Source organism: Pholcus phalangioides, unplaced genomic scaffold (assembly GCF_987345545.1).
Source record: "Pholcus phalangioides strain wild (caught in Gottingen) unplaced genomic scaffold, Ppha-v1.0 ptg000028l_1, whole genome shotgun sequence".
Classification (NCBI taxonomy): Eukaryota; Metazoa; Arthropoda; class Arachnida; order Araneae; family Pholcidae; genus Pholcus; species Pholcus phalangioides.
The window spans coordinates 2,508,735-2,526,619 of record NW_028301618.1 but is presented as its reverse complement, the minus strand read 5'-3'; the positions used below and the strand labels follow the sequence as shown (position 1 = coordinate 2,526,619).

At 41.2% G+C, this 17,885-nt stretch overlaps 1 pseudogene across 1 annotated transcript; it reads right to left on the bottom strand.

Annotated features, from left to right (window-relative positions):
- Positions 1 to 1,731: 1,731 nt before the first annotated feature.
- LOC149067747 (matrix metalloproteinase-14-like) lies at positions 1,732 to 16,397 on the bottom strand (annotated as a pseudogene). The gene is made up of 11 exons (XR_016195298.1): positions 16,238 to 16,397; positions 13,660 to 13,780; positions 13,476 to 13,582; positions 13,274 to 13,377; positions 9,626 to 9,864; positions 9,480 to 9,543; positions 8,651 to 8,771; positions 8,379 to 8,560; positions 6,895 to 7,030; positions 6,640 to 6,821; positions 1,732 to 4,917 (listed from the first exon to the last, which is right to left on the bottom strand). The product of XR_016195298.1 is annotated as a matrix metalloproteinase-14-like (transcript).
- Between the last annotated feature and the right edge of the window lie 1,488 nt (positions 16,398 to 17,885).

Genomic DNA, 17,885 nt, shown 5'->3' with positions numbered 1-17,885 from the left:
ACATGCATTGGCGGAGGTGAGATATGCAAATGATTAGAATTTCAGCGCAGACGCACATCACGCGCACCTGTGGCATCACTTCAAAGCGCTATTTAAGGCTTGGAGATTTCGACGATTTGAAGTACCGCAATTGTGTTTTTCTTGTGGTTTTTCAAAAAAACGATCAATTATGCCTCGTAGAAAACAGCGATCATCTTTTGATCAAGTATCCGAGTTCGACAAAGGAAGGATAGTGGCCTACCGAGATTGTGGATTATCTTTCAGGGAAATCGGTAGTCGTGTTGGACGAAACCAAACAACTGTAATGCGGATATCTGATCGTTGGATGCAGGAGGGTACGACGGACCGACGTGTTCGATCGCATCCACCTCAGTGCACCACTTCACGTGATGAGACTCGTATTGTGCGTATGGCAGTGACGGATCGCTCAGCCACATCACGAACCATAGCACAGCACATTCAGTCTGTACCGCATCATCCAGTGTCTGCGCGTACCATTCGACGCCGTTTACAGCAGAGTGGTCTGTCCGCAAGACGTCCATTGCTTCGTCTACCCTTGACGCAGAACCACAGACGTCTCCGCCGCCAATGGTGCGATGAAAGAAGGATGTGGACGGCACAATGGAATGAAATTGTCTTTACTGACGAGTCACGCTTCTGTCTGCAACACCACGATGGTCGGATTCGAGTCTGGAGACACCGTGGAGAGAGGATGCTGAACAGCTGCGTTATGCACCGCCACACTGGCCCTGCACCGGGTATTGTGGTATGGGGCGGTATTGGATATCACTCTCGCACTCCTCTAGTACGCATTGCCGTACTTTAAAAAGCCAGCGCTACATCTCCGAGGTGTTGGAGCCAGTTGTCCTTCCTTACCTTCAGGGCTTGCCCACAGCCATATTTCAACAGGATGATGCGCGACCACACGTGGCACGCATTGTGCAAAGGTTCTTCGTCAATCGCCAGATTGAATTGCTTCCCTGTCCAGCTCGCTCTCCGGATCTTTCGCCGATAGAAAACATGTGGTCCATGGTTGCTCAACGATTGACCCAGATTACATCCCCAGCTGCCACACCAGATCAACATTGGCAACGCGTGGAAGCTGCTTGGTCTGCTGTACCCCAAGAACACATCCAAAGTCTCTTTGAATCAATGCCGAGGCGTGTGGCAGCGGTGATCTCCAACAATGGCGGCTACTCTGGCTACTGATTTTGGCAGGAACCACACTTCACAGAAGTCTATAAATTTAATCATTTGATGCTTGGTCAACATGTTATCTACAAAATAAATATTGTTGCGATATCTCTTGTCTTTCTTGGTGTTGCAATTTGGGTGGCCAGCAGTGTATATATTCTTCCATCATTTATGTTGATAGATATATAATGCAACGGGTACAAAAATTTCAGTTGAGCGTCATGAGATATAGGCTGCAACCGTACTGGCCAAGAGTACCTGGATAATAAGGGATTTTACCCAAATTTGTATGTAGATTATTTTCTGTCGGTTGATTATTTCATTTAGTTTGTTCATTTTGACATCATACATGTGTGAGTTATGTTGAAGCATTTCTCTTATATAGCATGAAATACGTGTCTAGGCTCAAGCCGATGCCCTCGATAAATGTTGATAAATTTAGACTTTAGATCGGGTTTTAATAGGATTACGTTTTTCTGCGCCGCATGCGGGAGAGAGAGAGAGAGAGAAGCGAATTGAACCATGTCGCGTTGGCAGAAATGTGTTACATAATCACGCTACGTGTTTGTGTTTTCCTAGCTTGGTGCATCAGGTCAGGGCGGCTGTATAGTATATGGCCCTGGCATCAGCCAGTCTGCATGTTCCGGCTTATCTTATCTGCGAGTTTATAAAGGTTAAAGAGTGAACAGCGTGTCGCGCTGGGCAATTCACGTCGCGTACGGCACAGAAAACCTGCTTCAAGGAAAACCCGGCTTAAGTGAAGATATGAACATAGTGCACGCGTGTTTCCGATCCACGTCATCTAATGCGAATTGGGTCCCGGGTAATTGGTTGGGGCCCTGGATTTTATTCGTTGATAAATTTAATACAAATGAATTTTTCAAGGCCCTCACAGGGGATGTCCGACAAGCTTCCAGGCCGGGGCACTCATGGAAAAGTTGACAGGTTTCATTTGGGAGGGGAATGGATGAGTCTCATTGATTTTTGTTGTTTGTTATGTTCTCTAGATAAATCATGCGATCTTGGTGACTCATACAGTCACTGATACGGTCATTCACTCGATCATTCATTTCACCATGCAGTCACTTAAACTTATATGGTCAATCACTTGGTCACTCATACGGTGACTCACACTATCACTTGGTCACTCATACGGTGACTCACACTATCACTTGGCCACTCATGTGGTCATTCATTCACCCATTTTGTCACTCACACTACCACTTGGCCACTCATGTGGTCATTCATTCACCCATTTTGTCACTCACACTATCACTTGGCCACTCATGTGGTCATTCATTCACCCATTTTGTCACTCACACTCACTCACTCAAACAGTTACGGACACAATCACCCATTCATTCACTCATACGGCCACTCGCAGCCATAGCAGGTGAAATATGGACTTTAAACTAATGTGAGAAACCATTTTCGAAACGAATGAAAAATTCATAATTGATGGATTAAAAATAATTGAAAGAAGTAATTCCAGTACACCAATGAAAATTCAGAACTAATAAAAGAAATAATTCCAGAATTATTTGAAAATTGAGAATTAGCGCAGGAAATAATTCCAGAATTACAGTGAATCCCGCTTATGACGTAGTTTTTTTTTAAATGTCGTAAAAAAACGTTGTGAGCGGGAAACGTTTTAAACGGGTAATATTTAATGAGAGTTACGTAGTTCGAACTACGAAAACAAGTCTTACTGAGCGGTAGAGAACGTTTGTTGATGGCTTTACTACGATTGAAAAATAATCATTACCTTTTCAATTAGCGAATTACAATTTAATTTTATTCATTCATTGAAAATACTTCGACACCGTGAATATTACTCGATACAATTTACATGAAACATTGGACACTCTCACTCCACCAAATTAAACACACAATAATTATATATATAATTTGAATCACTCACCGTCATCTCGGGGCAAGGTTTCCTGCGTCCCCTACATTGAGGGATCTCGACCCGGGGTTAGGAGGGGGGAGAAAGAGTAACTTCACGACTCTTCAAGCGCGACATGTTGGTCGTCCAACCTCCAGCAATACTCTCTCTCTCTCTGGCAAAAGCCTCGTGTGTTCCCAAACCAAGTTGGTGAAGACCACTGCTATTGGTCAAAGGCAATCGCCTGATTTCTGTGATTGGGTTTCATTGGCCCAGAGGCACAATGTCTGTCTGTAGAGTTGTGATGGTGTTATGTAATACGTACTTATTCGGTGCTCAAGTGCGTCTTAGAAATACCTGGTGAGGGAAAGGAGAGCACACGTGTTGCATCCCATGTATGTATGTGTGATGTGTGGTTTCTCTATGAGAAGACGAGAGGGTGAGAGAGTGTGTGTAAGATGCAATCGTAACACGTTCTAGATGGGAACGTTATGGGCGCGATCGACTGTATTTGATGAAAGTTAACAAATAAATGAAATTTCTCTTCCCCCGAGACATCACCGTCGAAATGTAAATTTCTCTGACTCGTTAGTGACGGCGCTCGGCCACGTTGCGGCGATGTGGGAACGGCCGCATTGCTTAGTATTGTACAATTCTTTTACCGAGTGATGACCTATACTCGGCAGACACACGTGTCGGGCACGGTGCGGATATGTGTGCCCAGACCTTTATGAATCACTGATTGAGCGAGCAAATAACCAACTGCACGAGTTACCGTATGAATGACCGAGTGAGTGAACAAATGAGTAAGCGATTAGGTGCGTGACCGTGTGATTGGCCAAGTATGTGAACGATTGAGTGAACGACCGAATGAGTGACCAAGTGAGTGAGCGAAAGTTTTCGAACCGTTATCTATTCAATGCAAATCTATTAATGAAAACCAAAACAAAATGATTCATTTATAGAGCATTGAAAACTAATTGTTTAGTTTTCAAAGTTTACATTTTCATTTTAACAAAAAATCTCCCAAAATTAAAAATTTCATTACATGCTATGAAACATAATTTTAAACTTTCTTTTCCCATCAAAGTTGTGAAAATATTTTTCCACATGTTTTCTTTATATTCCACCAGGGCCACAGAGGCTGGCCGTTATCATTACGCTTCACTCATAGTTAGAAAAATTGATGGCAGCACTGCACTCAACAAGCGTTACACAGAAACAACTTTACGTTAGGTTCGCACCCCAGACACGCACATTCCTTCCGCAGAGGAACATGAACGAGGCGCGCGTGGGGTTTAGTAGTGTGGTCGTCTTTCCCTATATCTTGATTCATATACCGTATAATGCGAATGGTTATATACAAGAAATGGAAAGCAGTTTCAGATGATCACTAATCGTTTTCGGACATCAGGCTTGAATCCAACTCAAAGAAATTCTGCAGTATCATACTGGTTCCACAGAAATAAAATAATGCAGCGGCTGAAAGCAAGGAGACCGTTCGAGAATAGTTGACGATTCGCACGCAATTTGTGGTCGATTTAAGGATTCGGTATCGGTGAATCGAGTAATTTAAACTTTTCCTTTGATCCACTTGATCACTTCACACCAGCGAAATGCGACTTGTATACGCGAATATTTGTCAAATCACGATAGAAATCACGATACACGTCATCGTTTTCATTCTGCTGGAATGTCGCCTTCACGTTCTCAAGTAGTTCGAGGCAACTCGAGTCTCCTTACTGGTTATTGGCGTCACCAGCTGCGATTTTCTTACAGCCAAACCATCCCATGCTTAACACGTGTGAATCTTCCGATGGATCTTTCGGATCTACCTGCAAATGAGAACCAATCGGAATGTCAGGGAAATTTCTATTATAAGATCATTTTTCTGTCTATTGTATAAGAATTTTTAATGGACATGAAAGGGCGAGGGGGACGGAACCAGAAAAAATGGAAGTTGGGGAGGCGGAATAGATGTGCCTCAAAACATCTTCCGAAAACATTGCATTTAAAATGAGATAGATGGCTTTTTCTCATTTCCGGATATTTTGCTGAGGTATGCAAGAGGACCTGGGTTCGAGTCCCGGCAGAGACCTGATGACTTTTCTTTCCGAGTTCACCTCAACAAAATATCCGGAAAATAACTGTTTCCTTGATTGCATTTAAAATATCATTTAAACCATTAGTATCTCGTTTGGCACTTGAAGCCTGCCGTCTGGCAGCAAAATCTTCGAATCGTATAAATCATTCAAAATCGTGCAAGTCCTAAATCGGGCGAAAATATCGAATACATGCTGATATTTATTATCGAACTAGGTGTAAAACCCGGCACTTGCCCGGCTTTTCTCTATGTACTGGGAGCATCGAAGAAATGACAAACCATTGTAAACCATATTACGTGTCTGAAAAGCATTGTTAAGGAACCGCGGTAGCCAAAGTAACCATTCCAAAAGTCCAGTCCATTGTTGCCAATGGTTTTTGCCCAGCTCTGACGTACTTTTAAAGTAGCCTATCGTTCAAGTCAGGTACCGTTTGGTGTATATGCAAAATTTGGCGACGATCAGTTGAAAGTTGTGTAGAGAATATACACACAGACTGACAGGAAAATCAATTTTTTTACATAGACTAGCTGTTACCCGCGGCTTCGCTCGCGTGGATTAGTTAATCCGAAAGTTCTTCCTTGAGACCCCCCAGGGTTTTAATTTTCAAAACTCCCTCCTTACTGAGTCTCTACATTGTGAAATAGCTGACCAAATTTCATATTTATTACCTCCAGAGTTTCTCCATATAAACACTGAAGCCCCTTTAGGGCGGTATTCACCGACATGGTTTAAACCTGTAGTTACAATTTTTGGATAAGAGATCAACATAGATTGGTTAAAACCCTGAATTTAACCAATCCGTGTCGATCTCTTATCAAAAAATTGTGACTATAGCTTAAAACCATGTCGGTGAATACCGCCCTTAGGGGGGGGGGGGTTTGAACAATCCCTTCTTAGTGAGAGTCTACATTATAGAATACTACTACTGATAAAATTTCATATTTATAGCTTCAGCGGTTTCGGCTCGGCAATGTTGCCCCACGTAATCTTTGAACAATCCCCCCCCCCCTTCGTGGTCGAATTTTGAAAAAAAATCCCTTCTTAGTGAGTCTCTACATTATGGAATGAAACTCCTTAACGAATTTCGTATTTATATTTTCAGTGGTTTTGGCTCGGTGATGATGACTGCGTAAATTTTTTTAAATAACTATACAACCCCTTGCAACATGAATGAGGTCTGAGTTCTACACGTTATTTGGATACCTCTAGGATCAACGGTTCGCCAGTGAAATGTCATATGCCCTGTATACGATTTTTGTGTATTGCCAACTCCACCACTTAAACACCGTTTTAAAATTATCGAGTTTTAATGTTCCACCTGAAATTTTCCGCCCCACGAATTTTTCCACCCGCGGCAGTTGCCCCTTCCCTCTAGTTTCGGCTCTGAGGTGAACAATAAAATTACACCATGGATAACCATGGAAGGAGAATCGCTCAAACAAATCTACTCACGGTAAACGTCTCGTTGTTCAATCTGTGAAATCTCAATTCTTTGAATAAGTACGTCCTCTGGTCCGTAAACTGCATGGCAGCGTCGATGTAATCCGGTACGCCTTCCAGATTGCTTATCGGTTGCGGATACTCGGAACTGACCGGTGGCGTTTTCTGTCGGTCGTATTCCCAAAAGTTGCTCCCTGAAATGGAAGAACATATTGAGAAATCCATATCTCCGGTTGAAACCGATATTTTAAGAATTCGAAAGAGTACCTTTGAAGAAGAACGTCTTGTTGTTCCACGTGAAGGCCGCATCGATGTTCATGGGGATGCCCTCGAATCCCTCCGAGATCAGCTTCGGATAACCGGGATCCATTCTCCAGTTCCTGAAACTCCAGTACTTATCTCTCTACAGAATTTAGATACGAGTAATATTATTAGTCCTGATCATAAAAACACAAAGACACTTTACGATAACAACATGAACATGGAAAAATTGGTATTTTGGGTACAGGGTGGCCCTGATTCAACTGAAAAAATTTCCAAGCAGAAGGAGAGCAAACATGGAAAGAAAGAGAATTCAAAGGAAAAAAATAATTCTGAAAGTCACCGACAGGGGTAGAAGAATTTTTTTTTGCGAGACTTATAACCAAGGATTTGCGTAAAACATTAATTTACAAAAGAAACCATCGACAAAGGCAAATAACAAGGAATTAGCCACGAGTTCCTAACGCGCTTCGACACAATATGGGAATCGTATTTAGAGGATAAATGTAACCACACAATATCACGCTGACTGGGCATCCGACTTGGAACGGTTACCGAATCTCAACGGAAAGAAATTCGGGTAGGCTGTGCCATAGACCAGCACCTCCTAGAGATAGAGGGCCTCCGCAGTCTTCTTGTGACGTCAGTAAGTAGTCCAATTTTCCCTCAGAATATTCAGGGGGGAAAAATTCCCTACTCGTGCCAGTATCATAGTTGTGAGGAAAAGAAATGATCGGGCTCAGAATTGGCGATTTCTATGCCCCACATCCAATCACTATGCGGTATTTGTGAGTCAATCAGGAAGAGTCCACGCCAAAATAAGAAACGAAACAGGATGCTGTATTTCAAAATGTGGCAAACTTACTAAGTAGTCTGAATGACGTTTATGGCAAACAGTACAGAGGCCTTCTATCTCTAGAAGTGCTGCATAGGCACGTTCGCAAGTTTCAACGTGAGTACGTTCTTTGTGCCTTGAATCGCTTGGCAAGTGCGAATAATGAAATAGATGGCATCAGATTTGCCTTTGCAATAGCCAACAGACAATACCAATGTCAACCCGAGATGTAGCGTAAAACAATTTCGTTACGAAAGCGTGCCGTTTTGCGAATGCACCCAGTATTGTCAGATGACGTAAAAGACGTATTCAAATCCAAAAAAAAGTACATCCGTTCAAGTCAAAAGTTTCGATCATAATGAAGCTGAATGCCTTCACGTTAATCTGGAGCAACTTTCCACAAGGGGTCTGTATAATGAACATCCTATGTGGAATAGAACCTCAAGATGGCTTTTCACCTGGTTGCTACCAAAATAATTGGTACTACGATGAAGGACAAGTTATCACGGGACGTTCCTTCACACATATAACGATTAGCTGAGGAGAATGTTATGCTCAGGATGTGCAATTCCTACTAGCGATCTACAGGTGGCGTGGAATGATGATTATACGGCAACGCTGCCATTAAAAAAAAATGTATGAAATTGAAACTGACCTTGAAGAAGAACGTCTGCCCGTTGGGCCACGTCAACGCGGCATCTAATCCACTAGGAAGTCGGGGCCTGTCTCTGGGTCCCCACCCAGTTGCGGAACCGATCCAATCGTCAGATATGTTTCTGGGGTAAAAAATTTCCGCTACCCCATCCTCCGATTCAACAACCTCCCAGTAATATTTGCCTACAAAGATAAAGACACGTTAAGCCTAAGGTCGTCGGGTTACTGTGGCATAATATCGTACCATCGATATTAGATGGATCAATAACTCACCGGCGAACATGTACGCTTTGCCATCTTCTGTCGTTGTGGCGGCATCGATGGTGCCATAATCGGTGTAGTATCTGTTAGCGACTTCGAGACATACAGAGGGCGTCGCTTGATTTCTTGTAATTATTCACAACGGCTGATCAGTCAAGTAATTACTGATGTACTACATTACATACATAACGACCACAAAGTCCTTATTTTTCACGAAACATTCCTGCATTTGCATATCTTATTTTTACATTTTATTCACATATTTTTGGTCGTCCATACTTTTTGCTCTTCAACAAAACGCTTCTCGAATTTTCATTGATAAATGATGAAAATTATTTTTCGTTCATACTAACTGAACGGAGAGACAAATCACTGAGAGTATGCATAGTGAACAAGTTGTGGGGGTGATTGTGCCGCACTCATTTAAAAGATTGTATTATTGGGTCGATTTTAACGGTAGTAATATGGAAAAGTGGGTTTTCCCACCACCTTCTAGAGAACAAGGCCTCCACATGAAGCTTGTGACGTCGCTGAAGTAGGCCATCTCGCCTATAGCAATTGGATACGCTACAAAAAGGGTTAAGATGACGCATGCGTGGGCTCGCTATATCCAATGGCTATAGGTGAGATGGCCTACTTCAGCGACGTCACAAGCTTCGTGTGTGGGGTCTTGTTCTCTAGTAAGTGTTGGTTTTGCCGACTGGATGTGCGATCGATATCGCGCACAATTCACCCCGGATCCATGGCTGGTGTATACCCACCATAAAGGTATTGGATTCCGTTGATTTCGTCCTGGCCGAGAGTGACAGCTGGTCCCTCAGCCTCGTTGTAATTGGGGAACATGAGAGTTCTCCTGCGTTCGGAGTGAAGCAATCCCAGCGAATGGCCGATCTCGTGAGCTGCCACTTGGAAAAGATTCATACCTGTTTTGGGTGAAAACAAAACCCATAAGTTTCTGTTACCGCTACCACCGAATTCAAGCAACACTACAGCGATGTTTCGCGCATCGTGTTCTTCTCAGCGGAGTATTCGTCGATGGTCCATTCCTCTTCGTCGTCGAAGTGGATGAAGCCGTCTATCTTCGGTGGTGTGGCGTGGGCCAGCGTCCATCCGGGACCGTCGAAAGAGTTTCCGTCACCGTGATGTCTTTCCTCGAAGCGAATCTCGATGTTCACTCGACCACTTCCCTTTCGAAAGAACCTCAGTGACGTCTGGTAACTCCAGACCTTCAAGAGAAATAGACAAACGCGAGAATACCATGTACACTGTGTCCCAAAAGTATAGAGAATGTGCATTTTTTTATTAAAAAAACCAAGCACCGTTCATTTCCCTTCTAACCATTTTACGATCAAGGATATTGCCAGTGATACATATATTCGAAAAAGTTCCCTCTGTTTTCTTTCCTCTCTCCTCATCGTCGTGAACCTTTGTTGCAACCCTTTAACTTTTTCCTATCTTGGTTTTTTATGTACCCCGATAGTGATTTTCCCCTCACACACATGATATATCTCTGTTATAACAGTGAGAGAGAGAGAGCAGATATATATGTTACTGCCAAAGCCAGAAATTGGCCAATTCGTGGAGTGGCCGGTGATCCCTGGCGAAAATCCGAAACAAAAGACATGATTCGGGATCATCGTCAAGTCGGCGTATTTTTTCGTGACAATTATGTCCCCGTTAGTTATGGCAGCCCATCAAACCGCGGTTACGATGTTTTAACAATTTTTTCTCCAAAATTTGGCAGAAAAACTGTGCTTATATATAACTAGCTATAATACCCGGCACGGCCCGGGTTTCCTTCAATGAGGCTTTTTGGATCACGTGATACCTCCCTTTTTCTTTGAGGGACATGCAAACCGTGTCTAAGTTAACCAATATGGCGACTTCTTGCGCGACTTCATGAAATAAACAAATCTAGATTTAAAGAAACATAGAAACGAATATTTTTTCCCCCTTTTTTTAAGGGGCGCTGGGTATTTCGATCCCCCCCCTCCCCTCCCCTGAACTTCAAGTTATCCATCTGCCTGTTTCAGCTTTCAAAAATGCTTAATTGAAGCTGTGGAATTTCTTCGATGTACTTTACGGGCCCCTAATTAATTTAAAACCAACTAAACTATATGAATTTATGCAGTTAATTATCGAAAGACAATACGGAGACATTAATTTTCATGCTTGAGAAGATATAAATACACGGCTGAAATCAATGTTGTTGCATGAATGTCCAACTCAAAAGTATGTCCGGGGATAATTACTTCATATTTGATCTCCTGGGCTTCGTATATCTCTGAGCGAACTCAATATTTCACAGAAATCTAGAATTCAATACAATTTTTGAAATTATTGATGTGACAGAAAACCCCTCAAAATTTCAGCATTTATACAGTAAAATCGGCAATTTTAGCATTGATTTCTATGAGGATCACCCTGTTCCTGACCCTCAAAGCGATGATGATTATGGCGTCCATTCAAAAAGTCTCATTACGGGCAGGATTGAAAATGTGGCAAACCATTATAAAGGCATAAACTATTATACATATGCATATACTAACAGGGTTAAAGAAGTGACAAACCGTTGTAAAGGCATATAAACGTCTGAAACGCATTGCTAGGGAAATACGGTAACCAAAGTAAACGTTCGGAAAGTGATTGTTGAGGCCCAAAAACCATTGTTGCCCGACAGTTTTTTGCCCATTTGGGGCACTTGCCCTGCTCTGACGAAATTTTAAAGTAGCCTATCGTTCAAGTCGGGTCCCATTTGGTATATATGCAAAATTTGGCGACGATCGATCTAAAATTGTAGATTTGTATAGAGAACATACACACACACACAGAAAATCAATTTTATATATATAGACTAGCTATAATACCCGGCGCTGCCCGGGTTTTCTTCAATGAGGCTTTTTTGGATCACGTGATACCTCCCTCTCTTTTTCTTGAGGGACATACAAACCGTGTCCAAGTTAACCAATATGGCGACTTCCTGCGCGATTCATGAAATAAACAAATATAGATTTACACAGAAACGTAGAAATGAATATATATTTTTCTTTTTTTAAGGGGCACTAGGTATTTCGATCCCCCCCCCCCCCGAACTTCAAGTTATCCATCTGTCTGTTCCAGCTTCCAAAAATCCTTAGTTAAAGCTGTGGAATTTTTTCGATGCACTTTTCACGGGCTCATAACTAATTTTAAAATATCCTAACCCACATGAATTTATGCAAATAAATATCAAAAGAGACAATATGGAGACATTAATTTTCATACTTGAGAAGATATAAATGAAATCAATGATATTGCTCGAATATCCAACTCAAAAGTAGGTCCGGCTAATTACTTCATATTTAATCTCCTGGGCTAAGCGAACTGAATATTTCAAAAATCGAGAATTCAATACAATTTTTAAAATTATTGATGGGGCGGAAAATCCCACTAATTTCCGCATTTCTACAGTAAAATCGACAATTTTAGCACTGATTTCTATGAGGATCACCCTTTTCCTGACTCTCAAAGCGATGCTGATGATGATTATGACGTCTATTCAAAAAGCCTCATTACTGAGAGTATATTGAAAATATGGCAAACCATTATAAAGGCATAAACTGTTATACATATACTAACAGGATTAAAGAAGTGACAAACCGTTGTAAAGGCATATACACGTCTGAAACGCATTGCTAGGGAACCACGGTAACCAGAGTAAACGTTCGGAAAGTGATTGTTGAGGCCCAAAAACCATTGTTGCCGGACAGTTTTTTGCCCATTTGGGCCATTTGCCCTGGGCTGACGAAATTTTAAAGTAGCCTATCGTTCAAGTCGGGTCCCATTTGGTATATATGCAAAATTTAGCGACGATCGATCTAAAATTGTAGATTTGTATAGAGAACATACACACACACACAGACACACACACAGAAAATCAATTTTATATATATAGATATATATAGAGATATAGATAGATAGATTATTTTATAGTTTTTTCTCTCTCAAATTTGAATTTCTTTTTCTCGTCACATGAATGCAATCCAATACATCTGCTTTATATGGACATGTATCACGTGTGTCGCCAAAGCATTATGTGTACCTAAAAGAAAACTTGATTATCATGTGTTTGTTCCCACTTGCTCACGAAAGATGAATGTGTAACAAATATTTTCTCTGATGAATGATGACCTGGATGACCCAGATGGCTGGTGGCATAACTTGCATGATTTGAGACGCGAACCTCACAGTAGACAGAATAGGGATGCATCTGTTACGCGATCAGGAGGTTTTTCGTTCGATTCTCAATGTTACCCTCTTCTGGGATAATTCGACAAATTGTGTGCTTTGAGATACTGCAGTTGATGTGATAAAAAAAAACATCACGTAGTGAAAATTTTTGCGCCGAACACAAATTCGGTCACCTTTATCTGCTGTTTTTCTTGGTCGTCCATTATGTTTCTTTGCAATGTGTCCATGTGCAATCCAACTTCATGCAAATTTGTTCTTTGACAGAGAGAAATCGCTGTTTCGTACTTTTTTCTTAGGCGTTTGTTAATTATATTCCTCACAACTTATCAAGAAGGTGGATCGTGTGATCACAACATAGTATTAAAATACTCATTTTTATAATAATTATTATAAAAATAACTGTACCATGAAAGCTCTTTCGATCTCCCTGTCGACCATTCGTCGGTCTTTGATTCGTTTCGGGTACTTGGCAATCCTGTAAGAAACTCTATTGGATGCCCATCTGCTTCCTGAAATGAACGAGAATCCTTAATAATCCGAGTACCTTAATTAACGTCGACGTGATCTGTCACGATGACAGGATGTGATAATAAAATAGAAAACGAACCTTCTTCCACAAAGCGCTTCCTCCTGGCCGCGTCACCATCGTCAAATTTATCCTTCACCCACACCTCGGCTTGCTCATCATCGTCAGCGTCGCGTCGTCCAACACACCTGCGTGGGCATCGAAACCTTAAATAGATACTCAAGCACATTGTACTTCGATGAAATTATATTCAATGTGTCTTCACCTGTTTCGTCCAATCCCATGTACTCCTGGTAATCCAAGACGGCGTTTCTCGTGGACCTCATGCTAATCACAGACGAATCACTGCCGCCTTCCCTGATGTAACCAAATTTCTGGAGGAACGCCTGGAACAACAATACGGTATGAAAACACTAGCCTGATCATCAGCTGATGCGTGAGGGGCGATATTGGCCACTTTGGGAAATACTGTACCAGAAGATCGAAAGCTGTACATATGTGTCAATTGCATAACAGATACCTATTTTGCTGAGTAAGCCTATGTAATATGGACCTCTGATAGAATGAAAAGACAGTAACTATAACCCTTGTAAATCTCTCTCTCTCATTCCATGTCAGATTTAACGCACCAACATGTATGCATTTGTAGAAATGATCAAACTACGTCTATGCACTGTAAAACCTTGATCGTATAATAGTGAAGATGATAAACAAGAAATTAGAAGAAGGAAAACATGGACAACATGAAGTGTTGTATTCACAAAGACGATGAAGGTTTAAAACGAGGAAATTTCAAATTAAATACAGTCGACACCGCTTATTAAAATCACGGATAATGTTAGGATTCGGGTATTAGAAATGAATTTTGATAATTTGTTTGATAATACAATTGAATAATCGACGTAGATGAACCCAAAATTCCAAAAAGGACCATGGCCCGTCCATAGCCCAACACTGCTGGTCCTTTGACCATAAATTTGACTTCTCTTCTGCCAAAATCATCCAAAAATGCCCCTGAACTTGGACTTCTTCGAATCATTCCACATCGTCAAAAACACAAACCAGTTGGTTAACGACCTATCTGGCGCACCACCCTTCTCAAAAATCTGGCAACAGTTTCTACAATAATTATTCTTCTCCATCAGCATCACTATCACGTTCTCGGTTGCGATTGGCTCCGCCATTTTCCGTCCTCTACTCTTTTGTTGCCGGTTCATTTTGAATTTGACTCTCGTCTACAACAGCCAGTAACTCCGGCTATAAGGAGTTGTGTTTTTTTTTCAATATTTTCTTTCTTCTTTGTTTCTGCTACTGATGAAGAAACTTCATATAGCTCTGAAACGCGTATAGCCGTGGTTCTTTTCGGAATTTTGGGTTCATCTACGTCGGTTATTCAGTTGTATTATTCGGGTATTGTTATCGCTTTTGCAAAGAACTGAACGGGCCGATATCATAACATGGGAAAAAATTCGTTTATAGTTGTCAGGAATTCGGATACTGTTATCTTTTTTTTTCTTCGTTTTTCCCATAAGTTATCGTTATCAGGCTGCAAGACTATATAGAAAGATAGAAGGTGTTTTCTTCCCCTCTCCATTGTTGGTAAACATTACCGTTGTAGCGACCATGACCTCTAGTTGAACTTTTACCTATTGTAGACGATATTTTGTAACCTAAAGATCTGAAAATGAAAGCTGAATCTTGAGGCTCTTTGCCAGAAACGCAAGCTGCAGTAGCAGTTTTTTTGGCTCTTCAGTGTACATAAAGGTACAGTAAAACCTCGTTTAGTCGTCATCTTTCTTCAGGCCTTTCCAGCTTTCATAGACAACAATGTTATTAAACCCTCGTTTACTCGTCGCTTATTTCGGTTAAGTTGTCACTATGAAAAAGTTTGGGAAAGAAGAACAGACTATTTTTATGGCTCCCATTAAAAAAAGAGCTTGTTAACAGCATTGCCATCTGCTTAAAAGTCACCACAAAATCCTCTATGTATATCCAAACGCAACTGTTTAAGTAACGAAAGTTACGCTGGGGAAGTTCATTTGCCGACTTAGGTTAATTAAACGTTAGGGGTGGTTCGAGCTAGATGTCATTTCTGCAGGGGCCTTACTAATTTAGGGCTTCAAATTTGAGCAAAATATCTCTGTTGCAAAAAAATCATTCTTTCCCAAATTTAGGTCTTCTGTTTACTTTTCCCTGTCCAGGGCCCCACCTCAAGTCAAAAGTGTTCGAGATCCTGTGTTTCGAGATTACCTTGTAGTTGCATCATGAACTACTGATGAAGAATTAAAACACTAAAATTAAATTTGATGTATATGTAAAATTAATGTGCAGTGGAGAGTTTCTGTTATGAAGAAAAGCTACCTATATTCTAACAGTTGCTCTGTTAGTCTAAATTAAAAATTACTTGTATGTATCAAAGTGTACCAGTACATTTTACCACAATAAGTTTAGTAATAAGAGATCAAAAAAGGTAAAAAATTGCTTTTTTTTTTCTTTTGCAATCTATAAATTTTATTAATATTGTTATTTTGATCCATACTTCAATAAATGTCATATTACTTTAAATTTACACGATTTTCACAAGGATGCACATTAAAACTGACGGCACTCCGCTTTAAGCCGTCATAATTTTTCCTCGGGGGGGGGGGGTACGAGCCCCCTATGCCTCCCCTTCTGTGTACGTGTCCGATCCCACCAATATGCGCTAGGATTCAGAGGGACAGAGTTGGTGAGAGAGCGAAATTTTTCTGACAAGGTGGGGGGGGGATCAAAAATGGCAAAAATTTTGCTTACGTAATACTTGAACGCCCCCCCTAAGGACGATGTTCGAATAATAAACTTACTTCGGCTTCGTAGCTGGCGATGGGGGGAGCGATGATCTCCGATTGTAAGGCCGTCAATGTCAGCATCAGGCGGACGAACCAATCCAAAGATTTTCTGAATATCTGTCTATAAGATATCTTCTCCATGCTTCGTCGTAGCTGAATCATTTGAACCGGGGGATTAAAGTTGAATAACTGAGAGTTGATCTTGTTAAAGTGAGAGACAAGCTGATTAATTATCTCGTCATCTGCGTCCGAAGCGGCAACAAAAAGAAACCACGTGATTGGTGCTAACCAGATGCTGTTTCGAAGAAAAGAAAAAAGAACCGGCTCTCAACTTCCTCTATCTCTCGAAGCTCGAACTTTGGCTCGGACGAAAAAAACTGGATTTCCAGTTGAGATTTTCGAAATGTAAACATCGTGGCCACCTCGCGGTGAAACGACATTTAATTAATATTCACTAGACATCACTCGCGTATGGCGAAATGACTAGCGGTTTGCGGCCATGTCTACGGCCTCAAAGGGTTATCGCGTTATTGTAAGAGGCGGCTGTCAAGTATTTCAGGAGCGCACTAATTTGATACGCAACATAGCATTTTTGTGACGTCATAATCTACGACGAGTTTTTGATCGATACGATTTGAGCACGTCTCGTGGAACTCAGTTGTAAACATAGGCGCAAACTTGCATTGTTTATTGTATGTTTTTTGGTGGGGTTTTTTTTTTCAATCTCATACTTTATGCATATTTGTGATTTTCTATATCTAGACAAAATACCCGGACTTCCCTCTGTTCTCGGAGCATTGGAATGACTAATAAATCATTGCGGAAGGGGAAAACCCCCATGTTAAAAATGCATTGTTTGGGAGCAATGTAAGCATTTCTAAAGGCCCCTACACACGCTCAGTTGTATCTTTACAGGTATCCGCGCAGATATAACTGAATAGAGTTTGATGCCTCCACACCATTCAGTTATACCTGTACAGGTGAAGTTTCTCTTCGAAGCGGTCTTTCGATCCATTCTGGTTTTTTCGTACGAACGAAATGAAAAAAAAGCTTTGTAAATTCTTGTCCTTGATTATCCGAATATTGAGAAAGATAAGGTGTCAGATAAGCGCGTAACCCCTGTACTTCATAAACCGTTTCGGATTTCTCCGCGCACATTGTACGTAACACTCCCATAAGTAGATACCAAATTCTTCTATTCATTTACTTATCCGTATATATGTTACTGCCAAAACCCCAAGAGACCTTTTGACCAAAGTCCGAATTGCAGAAATGATTCGGACTTTGGCCGGAGATTTCGCGAAAATCCCAGAGGTCCCTGGCCAAAGCTCGATGTGCTGATGTAAGACGGCCCAGTAAGAGACAAATTCAGTTTTTTTTCAATCGCTAACGTGTGATACATGTCTGAAGTTTGATGGGTTGCTATAACTAACGCAGACATAATTATCAAGAAAAAATACGCCAAATGGAAGATGATCCTGAATCATGTCTTCTGTTATCGACTTTGGCCAGGGATCACCGGCCACTTCTCGAACTGGCCGGCCCTATGTCCGAATTTCGGACATTTTCCGGGTCAATATGAAGTTGAATATTAAAAGACAATATGGTTACATTTTCGAGCTTGAGAAGACATAAATAAATGGTTGAAATCAATGTTATTGAA